Raw genomic sequence first — 15,964 nt, 5'->3', positions numbered from 1 at the left:
AAGAGAAACTCTTTTATGAAGGCACATAGTTGATTTCACAGAATCATGTCATCTACTGTGGGATTTGCTCACATTATAAAGATGACAGTAGCAAACTGAGAATTTCTTAATGGAACTCCAACTTCAGGGAGTCAGTGTTACGGTTCGGGTTTAGGGAGAAGAGTTGCATTCACTTGCTTCTATGTCTGTCTGGCCAGCTACCTTGGGTTTTTTGGTTATTTACTCTCTTTTTGCTTTCCTAGTGTTAATTCTATTAATATTAGAATGTGTCATATACTGTATTAGGAAATACCAACGATCATTGTCGTTAGCCCGATTTTACTTTTATAAGATTTGCTCATGGGCCCCAGATGCCTTTTTTGAGTGTTCTCAGCTACAGAATATAAAACCAGCCCTCTCAAGGTTATTTAATATCATTTGGGAATTTTTATCTGTTCCGGTTTTAGGTACAACCTCCTTGGGTTTTATTTTCTTTCAAATTTAAAGAATGATCTTAGAGGATCAAGTACAGTTAATAGAAAGATACAAACCTACCTGTCTGTTTTAACTTTTTCTTAGTACTGTTTTTCCACTGGTCTGTTACTTTTGGTTCTTCTTTGGGCTTTACTCTTTGTTTTCACTTCAAGGGGGCGCAGAGAGAACAGAGAAGGGAAGGAGAGACATGGTAGAGAGGGAAGTGCTTCGCAAAGGCCTTGAGGCAGGAAAAAGCATGGAACATTCCAGAATATTCTAGGACTGAAAGGAAATCTATGGGCTTTGACCATAGAGGGCTTTGAGATGGGGAGGCATGAGAGAGAAAGCTGAAGTGTTCTTGGCAAGGACCTTATGTGTCTGGGCCGTGTTAAAAGGTTTCAGACCTCATCTTATGGCCTGGGCGATTATGGAAGGGTTTTACGCAAAGGAGGGCAGGGTCCAACTTTTTTTTTTTTTTTTTTTTTTTAGCAAGTTCTCTTCAATCGAGATGTGGACCATGGATTGCAGAGGAAATAGAACAAGGGTGGACAGAGGAGATGGTGCCTAAGAGCTAAAATAGTAGTAGTGGGGGGTGGAGAGAAGCAGTAGATGATATTTGAGAGGTAGAATCCACAGGGCATGGAGACTGATGGAGGGCCGGGGGACAGAAGGAGTTCCGGTAATGGACCAGGCTACCAGTGGTGCTATATCGGAAGAGGGCCCACAGCAGGAGGAGCCCTGGGGAATAGGGTGAGTTCTGCCTTGGAGATGTTGAGTTTGAGAGGCTCATGGAAATGTTGGATAAGTGGGTAGGTACCAGATCTGGCAAAAGTCTAGGCCGGGGGGCAAAACTTCGAAGTTCGTCAGTTTATAGATGATAATTGAAGCCATTGGGGTGGGTTGTTTTGCTTAAAAAGAAATCTAGTGGGACAAGAGACAAGAGCCTCAAGACAGTCAAATATTCACCGGCAGAGCAGAGAAGGAATGGGTTGCTGGCATAGAGCCACAAGGCTGTATCAGGAGCCAAGGGACCCGGTGACTTTGTTAGTGTAGCTGTGATTTCAAGTACGATGGGGCTCTGGCTTCTCTACAGGGAGGCTGTCTCTGCAGAGCAGTTTTATGGGTGGTGAGCAGAAGCCCTGCTGGAGTGATGGGAGGGCGGGTGAGAGGCCAGGGGAGGGAAACAGCCCCTGCTTTCAGGTCTGACTGTCCAGGAGAGGGAGGGAGCCGGAGAGTCAGGGCTGGAGATCTGCTGGTGGACTTCAGATTTTGCATGTTTTTAAGATGGGAGAGACCCAAACATGTTTACATGCTGATGGGAAGGAGTCCACAGAGAGCAAGACGAATGACGGGGTGGCAGGATCCAGGATCCGCAGGATGGGTGGAGGGGCTGGCTGCCTTTCAGTTGTTTTGTTAATACTTCCATGTGCTTTTCTAAAATCCCTGACAGAAGTGACTGACCTAGGGAAGACTGCTGGGGAACTGTAGCCTCCCTTCCGCTCCCCAGCCCCCAGCCCTTAGAGCCCCCTCCTCCTGCAGTGTGCTCCCTGGGGGGTGTGGATTCCTGGTGAGTTAAGGGTTCCAGCTTTCCACCTAAAGGGCAGTCCTCACTCACTTCCCCTTTAGGAGGAGAACGTGGACATCCTTTATCCTTTGTATTTGAATGGAGTAATTGATAAAGCGGAGGATCAAGTTCAAGATAGAGCCCCATTTTATTGAAAGGAAAGCTTCACAAAATAGGAACACTGTATGAAAATGTTTCTCAGACCAGGGAGGCACTGTCAGAGTTGCATTCTGTACGGCCAGTGTGCTGGGTCTCGAGTTTCTTGGAATTCAGATAGGCTCTCCTTAGCATCACATTAACTGATTTTAAGTACTGTGCTCGTATGCAGAGACAGACAAGTTTTAGACTCCGGTCTGAGTTGGGCCTGAATAAAGTAGGTGCCCAAAGGAAAAGACTTTATTTGCTGGCTTTTTCTGAGGGGCGGGGGGAGAATTACTATTATTTGCCAGCAGTGTAATTTTTAAACTTATTTTTCTTAATTATTGAGCTTTATTTACTAGAGCCGTTTTAGGTTCCCAGCACAATTAAGCAGAAAATCCAGAAAGTGCCCATAGATACACCCTGTTCCCAAGAAGCGTAGCCTCCCCGACTGTCAGCCTCCTGTATCACAGTGATGCATTGTTATAATTGATGACCCTGCAGCGGTGCCTTCTTAGCACCCAAACCCCACGGTTTACACTTGTGCACATTATATGGGTTTTGGCAAATGTCCAAGGACATGTATCCACTCTTGTGGTATCACACAGAGTAGCCTCACGGCCCTAAAAATCCTGTGCTGCACCTGTTCATCTCTCCCTCCCCTCCATTTATGTATTTATTTGTTGGCTTGCAGTAATCCTCTTCCACGTACATGAAAAAAATTTGTTTTTCAGTCTCTCCTTTCTGAAGATCTTGATAGAACCCTAATAATAGCTTTGTTTTGGTTTGAATACTTTTGTACACAACAGAAAAATTCAACCACTGACCTGGAATTTGAACTTTAAAGCAATAAGGCATCTAATTGCAGCTTTTTTCTTCTCTCTGTAAGTATTCCCTCCTCCGCACCGCCCCCCCCCCCCCAACACTTCTGTAGTTAACATTTCAACAGAAGCTGTTCTTTTTCTTTTCTACTTTGAGGGAGGGATGGAGGAGAGGGCAGACCTGCCCTTGACCCTCGCCTCCCAGCTCACTCTGCAGGGCAGTCAGCTGAGCACGTGTTCTTTGTATTCCTATTTGGCCCCTCCTGGGCATTGCAGAGTACCTAAAGAGCCTAGAAGGAGAAACTGTGGCTCTTAGAGGTGCTGACAACAGTGTTCTCAGCAGGGACTTTAAAAGAAAGAGGGAGAAAGGTACTTTGGAGATTAAGGGGTTAAAACATTAGCATTCTGGGCTCTGCTGTTTACTCATTGCTGCTTTGTACAGAAAATACGTTGCTTTAAAGCCTAGGAAAACTGGCAGTTGTAAATTCTGCTGTTTGAAAGTTGTTGGGAAAGATCCCCATGCGTGCATGGTGGTTTGGATTGAATATACCAATTCTTCAGCCCCCTGCCCGTCAGCTTTCCTCACGCATACTCTTCCCCATTTACCAAGCCTTTATCCCGCGTCTCCTTTCCAACATGTTTCTGGATGTCTTGAGGGAGACAGTAGGAAAGCAGGCATCCCTTTTCAGACTTTACTCTGCACCATTGGTCCTGACCTTTTTCTCATTTCGCCAGTACTCATATTACCTAGTATTTTTCTGTTGACTATTTTACACTCATCCCAAGTGATAGTCGCCAGGAAATCACAGGTTTGATGTGCTATCTATATTTTCTAATACTGTACTTACGAAAACACACTTGTAAGTATTTAGAAACAAAATAGTCATCCCGGTACCACCTGAAATAATCCTGCATCTCCATTGTGATGCGTGTCCTGCTGTTTGCTGTGTGGAACACCAGTGTAGACCACAGCCTCACAGAGCTGGAAGGAAGCCCCTAAATTTCCTGAAGCTCGTGAATTGAGGCCCAGGGAGGTTTGTTGTACGTTCGAGACCCCATTTCCTTCCTTCCTGGGTACCCAGAAATGTCAAGGCAGGATTGCTCCCTTGCTGGTCTCTTACAAGTGTTTTATGCATTTTTGTATTTTCTTTTTCTCCACCCAGAGGTAAATGCTGGTAAAGATGGGTCCCCTGCCTGCAGGATTGTGTAACCTGAGGGCTGCACCCTGGGGATAGGGGCTTAGAGAGATCTAAATAATTTGCATATCTCTCCATCACTCTTCTTTAAACTCTCACAGCAGGTCCTGCGTATGCCCTGCAAGTGTGCTGTCCCCCAGCCTGGCAAGGTCCAGGCCCTTCTGGAGTTTACACTGGGGGGCAGGAGGGGGGGAATGAATGAGAGGAACAAAACAGGGAAATAGGTAACAACGAGGAAATGTCATATAGTAGTAAGTATTCTGCAGAAAATGGAAACACAGGGACCTGACAGGTGATTTTGGGAGAGTGGGGCTGCTTAGGTGTGGCCTTTAGGAAAAGAAACCTTAGGGCATGAAGGGGCCCAGCCTGGGAAGAACAGTCCAGGCAGAGGGAGCAGCTCATACAAAAGTTTTAGAAAATCTTTGGAAATCCCAAGTCAGTTCGGTTTAACCCTGGGGTGCAAAGAAAGGAATGAGGTGGTTGGTTGGACCACACCGAGGGCGATGGGGAGTTAGGACACATCACACTTGGCAATCCTATCCCAGAATTTAGCCCCGGCATACCGGACCCAGTGCATCGTTACAGTTTGTCTGAGGCCTGAAACAGGTTACTTTTAATCTCTTAACTACATTTCACCTGTGAGGCAGCGATAATACTAGCAAGGGGAATGTGTACCACACCTAGCACAGTCCTGGGGTGCTGAAGCATCCGCAGGTATCTTCCTCCTAACCCCTAAGGCCTTCCTAGAAGGTCTTATCAGTAAAGAGAGTTCCATTATCAGGAATAAGCCAAATTTAAAAAAAAAAAAAATTTTTTTAATGTTTATTTTTGAGAGAGAGACAGAGCATGAGCAGAGGAGGGGCAGAGAGAGAGACAGACAAACAGAATCTGAGGCAGGCTCCAGGCTCTGAGCTGTCAGCACAGAGCCCGATGTGGGGCTCAAACCCACAAGCAGCGAGATCATGACCTGAGCCAAAGTCGGACACTCAACCCACTGAGCCACCCTGGCGCCCCAGTGAGCCAAAATTTTTTAAGTTGGTGTTTGGATAATTCTGCCCTTTGCTGAACTCATCAAAGGAAGGTGCTGGAGACTGGTTACTGGTATTGGCTGGGTTTTCTAGGAGAAAGATTTTAGGGAAACGAACCCTTGATATTTAGCATTCTTTCCAGAGGACCTTTTTGGGTGCAGTTTATCCAGGTAGTGAGATCAAGGCATCGTGTCACAAGAGAAGTAAAAGTTGCAGCTCGAACAAATACCCCTGGAAGGGCATTTGTGGTTTTGTGCCTTCAGATTTTTTCTTTTTCTTTTTTTAAAATACTTATTTTTGGAGACAGAGAGAGAGAGAGAGAGAGAGAGAGAGAGTGCACAAGCAGGGGAGGGGCAGAGAGGGGGCGGGCGCAGCGGATCGGAAGCAGGCTCTGGGCTGACAGCAGTGAGCCTGATGCAGGGCTCAAAATCACGAACTGTTGGATCATGACCTGAGCTGAAGTTGGATGCTCAGCTGACTGAGCCACCCAGACACCCCTAGATTCTTTTCTAATTTAAAAATGTTTTATGATTAACACATATGCATGTTAAAATTTTTAAATAGACCATTAAAAGGGACTTTCCCTCCTATTTCTGACTCCCAGTTCCATTTTCCTCCCTAGAGACAACCACTATTACAGTTTCTGATGAATTCTTTTGGATTCAGACATTTAATATGCATATTCAAATGAATTTCATGCATCCCGTATGATTTTTGGAAGGCAGAGTTGTCTTGAATGTTTGGGTATATGGTATGTGCTCCAAGGTTTGGTAAGACTAGAAGAGTATATAGAGATAAGGTGGGATATCATGGGGATATTGATCCCTGGATGTGAGTGAATTTGGGGGCTCACAGCACAAATCACTGCTAAGGGAAAAAAATAAAAATCATATATTCTATTAAGCGTGGCTAATCCTGTCTGTAGGGACAGAATGTTTTGGAAATAAAACGGGACCTTGAATATTCTCGTTTTGTGTACTTGAGGGGATTCTTTTGAAGTCTTTTCTTCTCTCTATGAAGCCTGAAAGCGATTGGGTTGTTTGTGGGCACCTTCTTCTTGGCGTGCCTGGTAGGCAGCTGTGGCCACGAGTGAGAGTGGGCACTCGCGGTCCTGGGAGCTGTCCCCCATCAGCAAGCAGGGCCCCCTGATGGAAAGCTGGCAGTTGCTGCCAGCGAGGTCCAGCATCCTGCTCGAGTTGTTAGAGTGGGCTCCTCACCTCCAGGTAGGTTCCTGAGTGCACCTCCTGGAGGGGCAGGGGCAGGGTACCCAACAAGGTGGTCTCGGGACATTTGCCTTAGAAGCCCTAGGTCACAGCCGAGGAGCCCCTGAGTTAGCACCTCCCTACCCCACCCCTGAGCCACTGCTGCAGCCCCCAAATCCCATTGGTTCAGTGTTCCTGGACTGCAGACTGCAGTCTGTTCTCTTCTTGGAGCCACTGGTACTGGCTGGGTTTTCTGGTGAGTGTGTCCAGACCGTGGGACCCAGGAGTGGTTCCGAATGGCGCCAGCCAGCATTCGACCACCTAAACCTTAATCCTTGCAACACAAATTGCATTTTCCAATTTGCAAGAAGCTGCTAGAAGCTTTCATTAAGCGAGCAGAGAAGAATTCACAGTAGATTAAAGGAGGCTCTCCACCACTATTTTTCTAAACTCAAAAACTGTGTTAAACAATAAGATTTTTCACAAAACCATGCAAAGCTTGCCTTAAGGTTATGATTTTTCTGATTTCAACGTCCTTTCAGATATTTAACCCTTGCAACAACCGTTGAGATAGTAACTTTGATTATTATCCATATTTTATGGATGAAGCAGTTGAGTCTTGTAATACGCAGATCCATGGCAAGTTCAAGCAGAAAGTCAGTCATTGTCAAGGGGCACCTGGGTGGCTCAGTCAGGTAAGCGCTTGACTTTGGCTCAGGGCATGATCTCACAGTTCGTGGGTTCGAGCCCCGTGTCGGGCTCTGTGCTGACAGCTCAGAGCCTGGAGCCTGCTTCGGGTTCTGTGTCTCCCTGTCTCTCTGCCCCTCCCACCTCCCCCCCTCCCTCCACCCGCTCATGCTCTCTCGCTCCCTCTCTCAAAAATAAAAATAAACATTGTGCACAGCTGACTTTCCCCAAAGTAAGTGAGGGGAAGGAAGCAGCAGTTCTGCAGTAATAGGTGTCCAAAAACTTGAGTTCCCACTCAAGTAAGTTTAGGGCTCAGTGCCATCGGTTGGAAGCCCAGATGAAGAAACCTGCTTAACTTGGTGTTTCTTGAATTTTATTTGATCATTAGCTTGCCACCTTCCCCCACTCGGTGATATTTCTCACAATATTTTAGGAACACAAGTCTACGGCAGTGTCAGGAAGAAATGTGATTTTTGAGGGGCTTTAAAAAAAGATACACCTCTGTAAGGTTACTTGTACTCTTGAAAAGAATTTTCGCTCTAATACAGAAACTGCAAAAGTTACCGACATGGCTGTCAGCCACTAATGCTATTTGCAGATTCATGGAGCCGTATACATGGCCCTGCGGGAGATGCTTAAAATCTGCTTTAGGTCTTGGCCGTTCACTGGCATTGTGACTTGGCCAAATTAGTTAACCTCTATGAACCCGTTTCTCTCTCTGAAAACGAGGTTATATTAATTCTTTGTGGTCATGGCAGAGATTAAATGAGATGACTCACGTCAAGCACTTGGCACAGAGTCTGGCACACAGTAAGCGCTCAGAAAATAAGTTTATTATTAGTTCACGAACGCCACGCAGATTTGCTTTTCAGCAGACTTTGGTGGACTCTGTCTTGGGGATAGACGTCCTCGAGATTTGATTAATGAGAAACTTGAAACTTAGCTGAAGTGTCCAATCCTAATGTAACTGGAGAAAAAAAGATGGGCCCTATTGTATTAGTTTCCTGGGGCGGCCAATAGCAAAGTACCGAAAACCAAGTGGTTTAAGCAATGGAAATGTATTGTCTCACAGCCCCAGACGCCAGAAGCCCAAGATCAAGGTGTCCGCGGTTCGGTTCGTTCTGGGCTGTGAGGGAGTATCTGTTCCGTGCCTGTCCTTGCTCCTGAATGCTCTTCGGCCATCTTTGGCATTCCTTGGCTTGTAGATCCATCACCCTGATCTCTGCCACCATGCCCACGTAGCATCCTCCCTGTGTGCAAGTCTCTCCTGTTGATAAGGACGCCGTTTGTATTGGGTTAAGGTCCTCTCTACTCCCTTCCAACCTCATCTTAACCAGTTATACATGCAGCCAACGATTGTCTCCAAATAAGGTCATGTTCTGGGGTACTGGAGGTTAGGGCTTCAACCAATGAGTATTTGGGGGACACAACTCAACCCACAATAGTGATAAAGTAAATCAATCCAAATGAAAACATGCAAGAGAAAAGAGACTTGGTTAAACATCCAGTTGTAAAATTTTGTGCTTGTTTTTTTTTTTCTTGAAACTACTTTTTTTTCTCCCAATCACTTTTATGGAGATAATTTACATACAACAAAATGAATCAATTTTAGGTGTAGAGTACAGTGAGTTTTAACAAGCGTGTATACCTATGTATCCACCACCCCAATCAAGATATAGATAATTTCCATCATCTTAAAAAGTTTCCTCCTGCCACTCCCCAGTCACCCCCTTCCCCGTCACCACCTTCACCCCCAGCTTCAGCCCATAGGCAGGTACTGGTCTGCACCCTCCCACTATAGATGAGTTGTAATGTATCTTCGCTAGCGTTTCAAACAAGTGAATACATATACTAATTATATAGCATATGTATTCTTCTGTCTGCTTTTATTATTTTTTTAAATTTATTTCACTTTTTTAAAAAGTTTATTTGTTTTGAGACATATTTGAGAGAGACAGAGATGGCACAAGTGAGGGAGGGGCAGAGAGAGGGAGAGAGAGAGAATCCCAAGCAGGCTCCGCACTGCCAGCACAGAGCCTAGAGCGGGGCTGGAACTCACAAAGCTGTGAGATCATGACCTGAGCTGAAACCAAGAGTCGGACGCCTAACCGACTGAGCCATCCAGGAGCCCATGTGTGTGACTGCTTTTAAAGTGAAACGTTAATTCACAGGAATCTAGTATAGAAGTTTTTAGTATTATAAATCCAGCTCTTAAAATCCTATAGCTAGATGGAGTACAATTTTGATACATCTTTTTATACTATTTTTTAAAGTTTATTTATTTATTGTGAGAGAAAGAGAGCAAGAGAGAGAGGGAGGAGTGAGGGGGACAGAACAGGCTCTGTGCTGACAGCAGAGAGCCCCACGTGGAGCTCAGATTCACAAACTGTGAGATTCTATAACCTGTGCTGAAGTCAGATGCTCAACCGACTATGCCACCCAGGTGCCCCGATAGATCTTTTTTAAAAAAACAGTTATTTCCTTACTATGCCTATAGCCCCTATATTAGATACCTCATATCCTCATGAAATCCTGAGATCAGGTTTGTGAGGTAAGTATTCTTTTCACCACTTAATAAAAGAGGCAAGTTTCTTTGGGTATTTAAGTCGTTGATTACTGCTACCTGGAAAATGGGTTTCGCTGAGAGAAGGTGAACTTTTGCCAAGATGAGAGGTTTAGAAGACTGGAGTATGCCTATAAAAATGGCATTTTTGGTGAAGTGTTGCAAGGTCATTATAAAGATTAGATGAGATAGTGCGTTTCAAGAGTTGAATGTGACTGGGGCCCGGCACAACAGAAGGGCCCCCAAGACGTTACCTGTCATTGCTATCATTAGCAGACTCAGAGACTGTCGCAGCTGGAGCCCCTGGGTGATAACCCAGGCCCAAGCTCATCCCCCTTCCAGGTCCTGGGTGGCCCAGCCTCCTCTAGGGAGAGTGGCCCCGGCCCCTTCCTCCACCGCCTCCCCAGCACACTGCCACTAACGTATAAGCTCTCCTCTGAAAAGAAGGTCCCACAGGAACTAATGTGGGCACTCTTCTGAAGGAGTTCAGCCTCCTCACCTTATGGCGGGAGAAGGTTTGACAACCTGGGGCAGCAGGCGTATGCGGGAACACTCAAACCCAGCTTTCCAAACTCCCAGCCTTTGGGAAATTAAAACAAGGGAGATGCCAGCCCGACGCTGAGATGTTTTCATGTCGTGCCAGTTCGAAGTGGGAACTGTTTTCACCATCTCAATATTTCCAGTGGCAGCCAGGAAGGACTAAAGGTTTACAGGCATAAATTGAAAGGTAACCACCTTGCAGTTTCGTGTTTGGGACACACTAAAAAACATTTTAGAGCTAAAATACGGAATGGGCAGGCACCATCTTTCCAGTCATTACTTTAGTTTTCTCTTGTTTTCGTTCTAATTTGTCATTATTTTTCTCATCCCGTATCCTTCATAACACTTTTGAAATACGTGTTGAGTTAAGGTCAGTTAGTGTCTGTGTTGACATCCACCCCAAACTAAATCTCCAAATTATCTTCATATAGATCTTGAAGAGGTAGTCATTTTAGCCTAAGTGGCAATTAAAAAGCAAGAATTATAGTTAATAACCTCATGGGGGGGGGTACGTGAGGTCTTCTGTTTGGGAATCTTAACAAATGCTATTCATCATCAGTAATTGAGGTGGGGTATCATCTGACTTCCATTTAGTTTTACAAGGTGACACAGGACTCCAGGTCTCTCTGGGGAGGTGACAAAAAGAAAATAGCTGGGCACATACATGCATTGAACCCGTGCTTTCCAGCTACTCCTCAGCGGGGCCCTGAGCAAGCCTCTGAGTCTCCCTTGAGCCTCAGTTTCCCTTTTTGGGGAAATAATCACAAACCAGTTCTTTTCCAGCCCTGAGTTCATCTGTTATTCATTATCAAAATATTAATGTGCAAATTCTGTTTTAGAGCTGCTAACTCAAATACGATCCTGTGTTGTGGGATTAACATTAATTTAGTTAAGTGTATTGTCAGATTTGACACGGAGGACATATTCATGCTAATTAGGACAGGTACAGTGAATAAGCTCCTGTTAGAGCTGTCTCATTAAGACTGAATTGAATTGATTTTGATGCTTTCTTACAGATTTTTAAATTAAGAGTAACAAACGACCACAATTGGTGCCGAAAGTATAGGCTTTTTACCTAGAATTGCTATAGTCCCTTTCCGCAATTATTTTTTACATTTCAAATATGCTAATTCCTTGCCACCTCCTATCTTTGTCTTTATTATCATCCAACTAAATTACATTAGTGCAGCTGAATATTGCTTAATATAGATTTAGAGAAGTGGTAATCACTGCTTAATTTCTTTAACATTTTAATTTCCATATACCAACTATATGAAACAGGATATCAAGTACATTATTAGTAGATAAAATAATTCCAGGGATGGGATTTATTTTGAGTCTTAGTTTGTATAAATGGTTGAGTGAATATTATTAATACTCAAGTCATCTCCAAGTGATAATAGGCCAGGAAGGTAAGTGCCTTTATTCTTGATTTCAGTTGATTACCGTTTAGTTTAGTATTTCCCTTAGAAGGCCAGTGCGTTTTCTTTTTTTTTTTTTTTTAATTTTTTTTTTTTTCAACGTTTATTTATTTTTGGGACAGAGAGAGACAGAGCACGAACGGGGGAGGGGCAGAGAGAGAGGGAGACACAGAATCGGAAACAGGCTCCAGGCTCTGAGCCATCAGCCCAGAGCCTGACGCGGGGCTCGAACTCACGGACCGCGAGATCATGACCTGGCTGAAGTCGGACGTTTAACTGACTGCGCCACCCAGGCGCCCCTACCAGTGCGTTTTCAAATGTAAAGATTTAGAACTCATTTAGTTTGTTTCAATAACAAACACTTTTCCAAGGAATGCTAGACTGACCTAGAAACAGGGAGCTAACATTTTTGTGTCAGTCACACACCAGAGTCTTTTCTGGCTTATTTGTCATATTTCAGAACTACAGAAAGGAGGCATGTTTTGGATCTCGAGGGCACTTCCGCTCACGTGGGGATTCTTTAAGCAGTGGCCCCCCAAGGCCATCATCAGGCTCAGGACCTTCTGAAGATGTGTGAAAAGCAGTGACCGCGAGATTTAATGTAATGGCCAGGCACATTTTCGTTCACCCAGTGTCTTCATCAAGATAGATGTTGTACTTCAAGAAATTTGAGAAGAACGTAAAAGCAGGACAGAAGTAATAAATTACAGTAATAAATTACAGAAGTATATTTATTTACAGAAGAATATATTACAGAATTATAAATTCTGTAATAAATTACAGAAGTAATAAATTACTACTTATTTATTCTTGGTGGTCAGCAATACCAAAAGTTCTTTGATACACATTATGCGTTTCAGATAATGTGTATTATCTTTGCTAAGTTCCAGTTTCCGGATGTATGTGCAGCCCTGCATAACACATAGTATAAAGTAAGCTGGGATTTCACAGCAAGTTGACAACCAGTGGACAATAGAGAACAAATAAGAATGGTTATATAAGCAACTTATGTGTAGACCTGTATTTTGTAAGTATACCTTAGAAATAATCATGAAATCCTTTAAAGGCTGTTTTTTTTTTTTTTTAATTTTTTTTTTTTTTCAACGTTTATTTATTTTTGGGACAGAGAGAGACAGAGCATGAACGGGGGAGGGGCAGAGAGAGAGGGAGACACAGAATCGGAAACGGGCTCCAGGCTCTGAGCCATCAGCCCAGAGCCCCAGGCTCTGAGCCATCAGCCCAGAGCCCGACGCGGGGCTCGAACTCACGGACCGTGAGATCATGACCTGGCTGAAGTCGGACGCTTAACCGACTGCGCCACCCAGGCGCCCCTAAAGGCTGTTTTTAATGTGTATTCATTTTTGACAGAGAGAGATAGAGCAGGAGTGGGGGAGGGGCAGAGAGAGAGGGAGACCCAGAATTCGAAGCAGGCTCCAGGCTCCGAGCTGTCAGCACAGAGCCCGACGCGGGGCCCGAACTCATGGACTGCGAGATCATGACCTGAGCCGAAGTCGGATGCTCAACCGACTGAGCCACCCAGGCGCCCCATTCATGAAATCCTTTGAAACTAACAATCGGCTTTTATAAAATCTTTAAAACCATTATTAGGAATAGTAGCTTCTATTTATTTATTTATTTATTCATTGATTCATTCATTCATTCATTCATTCATTCCAGGAACAAGGTAAATGCTTTTTATAACTTTCTACTCTTTATGTGAATTACGGATTTTTTCACAGTAATCACGAAAGGTGTTGTTAATACTATCTTAAAGACGGAGAAACCAAGGGGTCCCTCGGTGGCTCAAGCATCTGACTCGTCATTTCAGCCCAGGTCATGATCTCACTGTTCGTGAGTTTGAGTCTTGTGTCGGGCTCTGTGCCGACAGTGTGGAGCCGGCTTGGGATTCTCTCTCCCCCTTTCTCTGCCCGTCTCTTGCTTGCGTTCACCCATGTGTACTCTCTCTCTCTCTCTCTCTCTCTCTCTCTCTCTCTCTCTCTCAAAATAAATAAATATTTTAAAAATGGAGGGACTGAGGCATGGAGGGTTAAATCACACAGCAGGCATGTGGTGGACTGAAACCCAGCATGCTGGCCCTGGAGCTCACGATTCCATTCTGCCTCCGTATACCATTGCTAAAGTGCTAGTAATATTCTTCCAAATAGAATTTATAAAGAGCGGCTGTCAAATTGTTAAGATTATACCATAAAATATTTTACTTCACTTAAAAACAGTATTACTTGTATTACAGAATAAATGTCCACTCAAGTTATTCTTAACGTCTCTCCTGGTCTCTGTGCTGAAGTGACATGTGGCTGTATTGGTGCATTGTGTTACTTGAAGGGTTCTGCCTGTTCCAGCCCCGGGTTAGCTTTCTGTTGTCTTCCCTTCTGCTCCCTATTCTCTCTAAGAAGGTGGTTTCTAACACTTTAGATGGTTATTGGAGAGAAGAGAGAGAAATCGTGTGGAGGAAGGTGGAGGATGGAGGGGGCTTTCGTATACCCACCTTTTGCATTCTCTTCTGGAGTTCACTGTCCCGTTCTTCAGCAAATGTTTATTGAGTGCCTACTGAATGCCACGCTCTAGCTGCTGGAGACTAGGATGCAGTGAACAGAACACCGTTCTGGTCCTCACCAGCCTGCAGTCTGGTTGATTTCCAGGGGTAGTTCTGAACACATTTCATTTGTGAAAAGCACTTCACCCGGTTTGCTGCGGTTTGACGCTCTTGTCCCGGTCGGCCGCCTTTTCATCATTTTTTTTTAAACCTCGGCAACACCAACACCGCCAGCCCTGGCAGTTCCTTGGCAAGCCTTGAGCTGCTCAGTTCCTCGTGGCGCAGGTATTTTTACTGTGCAGTATGACCGCATCAGGCTTCTGTATTGGGAAGAATTATGCGTTTATTTCCACAAAATCCCTGTCACCTCATCAGCGTTTAATGTTTCCTTTATTAAAATTTGTGCCTATTAATGCCATGAGATTGTGGGTTTGGTTTATTTTTTATTTGATGGATGGGATGAGTAGGTAACAAATCAGAAAAGCGTTTGAGGGCCACCGGCCCCAAAGGAAAAAAAAATCAGTGAGGTCATTTACTGGAAGCTCAGCGCTCAGTTGTAGCACCTTATAGACTTGCTTTATCATCGTCAGTACTGTTAATTCATTTTCTACTGTGTGCAAAAATTAAAAAAAAAAAAAGCATTTCATTAAGTACCGTGGGGGAGTTGATAGGAAAAATAACTGGGTAGCATTCACCCCCAATTTCAGTCTGATGGTGTTTGCAGGGCTTTAATTGGTGCCTGGGATCTTCCATTCCATGGGCTAACCCATTTATCCATGGGCATGTGTATCAGTGAACTTTCCACGTGGGTGAAGGATCTACGTGGTTCTCTAAAAATTAGGCTTCAGCCCCACAGTCTTCAGAAGGAAACAACACATAGAGGGATCCTTCCAGTTTGTTGTAGAGAGGACCGCAGCAAATTGCGAGACCTGGAGAAAAGCCTTTAAACCCTCCCCAAATTTCCTGCACAGCTACCCACTTAGAGGGACCAAGTAAGGTCCTAATATGGAATCAATAAGAGGATAAACAAGATGGGCAGGTGTTAGAAACTGACCTTCTGTCTATAGATAAGTAGATTCCTGGTTGGGAAATGAGATAAAACCAGTCTGGTCCACTCCGCTCCCCACAACAGGCAGGCTTTTCTTTCTCCTCGCTTTTCTTGTATCTCCTGTATTTTCCTTTCCATCAATTTCTCTTTCCATCTGCCTGCTGCATCACTGTCCCTTTCTCACCGCCTGCCCCTTTCTGTTCGTTCGAATCTTCTCATTTCTTCTCGGCCTGACCTCTGTCCCTGTCCTGCTTCCCTAATATGGACCGCTTTTCTTTATGCACAAAACTGCATTTACCCATCTTGCTCTGCCACCTCTGTGGTTGTCATAGCATTGCAGGCTGTGTCTTGTGGTTAAAGAACCATCTAATAAAATCAAGCTGGGGCTTTTAAGAATACCAAAGGCATTCTGCTGCCCGTTTCTCTTCCCTCTAGCGGAAATGCTCCAGTGCGTCTGCTGCCACAGGCAAATGAAAGGCCTATTTTCAAAGTTGGATCCAGGTCCTAGTGGGTCAGACACTCCCAGATTGCCCCAGAAGGAGACAGCACATTTGAGACAGGAGAATGCAGGCTTAGAGCCCCGAATATTTTGCTTCTGACTTTGAATCAACTACTTTTCTTTTTTCTTTCTTTCTTTCTTTCTTTCTTTTTTTTTTTTTTTTTTACCTTGGGCAGTTAATGTAAATATTCCTACCTCAGCTTCCTTTACAGAAAACAGTATGGCCCTTACTCTCCTCCCCCTCTGGACC

General features: G+C 44.5%; 1 protein-coding gene across 5 annotated transcripts in view; it reads left to right on the top strand.

Annotated features, from left to right (window-relative positions):
- KCTD1 (potassium channel tetramerization domain containing 1) overlaps positions 1–15,964 on the top strand; it is a 190,275-nt gene that overhangs the window by 116,814 nt on the left and 57,497 nt on the right. Inside the window, exon 1 of one of the 5 annotated variants that reach the window (XM_045459283.1) lies at positions 8,807–8,811. The exons of the other annotated variants lie outside the window; for them this stretch is intronic. The gene's annotated coding sequence lies outside the window, so the exon portion shown is untranslated. Of the gene's footprint in view, positions 1–8,806; positions 8,812–15,964 lie in introns of those variants that run through there. 5 annotated transcript variants of the gene reach the window in all.

Source organism: Leopardus geoffroyi, chromosome D3 (assembly GCF_018350155.1).
Source record: "Leopardus geoffroyi isolate Oge1 chromosome D3, O.geoffroyi_Oge1_pat1.0, whole genome shotgun sequence".
NCBI classification, from domain to species: Eukaryota; Metazoa; Chordata; class Mammalia; order Carnivora; family Felidae; genus Leopardus; species Leopardus geoffroyi.
The sequence above is the reverse complement of the archived record's forward strand: the minus strand, read 5'-3'. Positions and strand labels throughout refer to the sequence as shown.